Source organism: Procambarus clarkii, chromosome 38 (assembly GCF_040958095.1).
Source record: "Procambarus clarkii isolate CNS0578487 chromosome 38, FALCON_Pclarkii_2.0, whole genome shotgun sequence".
NCBI lineage: Eukaryota > Metazoa > Arthropoda > Malacostraca > Decapoda > Cambaridae > Procambarus > Procambarus clarkii.
In genome coordinates this window covers 21,161,681-21,161,899 of record NC_091187.1, presented here as the reverse complement: position 1 = coordinate 21,161,899, position 219 = coordinate 21,161,681, and positions in this window count along the sequence as shown.

The window sequence follows — 219 nt, the reverse complement described above, 5'->3', positions numbered from 1 at the left end:
ATTTAATCCACACTATATTTTTCATTCCCTTTTTTGTATATGGGAAGGCATTGTAGTGTATTATATAAATACATTTACTCAGGCATACAAGAAGGATGAGAAGGTGATACTGGACATAATTGACAGGAATTGCAAACGTTGCAGGGATTCGTCGTGTCATTTATTATAACAGCCCTCACACATCTTCCCTCATTATGAGTGATAACATCGCTGCCGCCT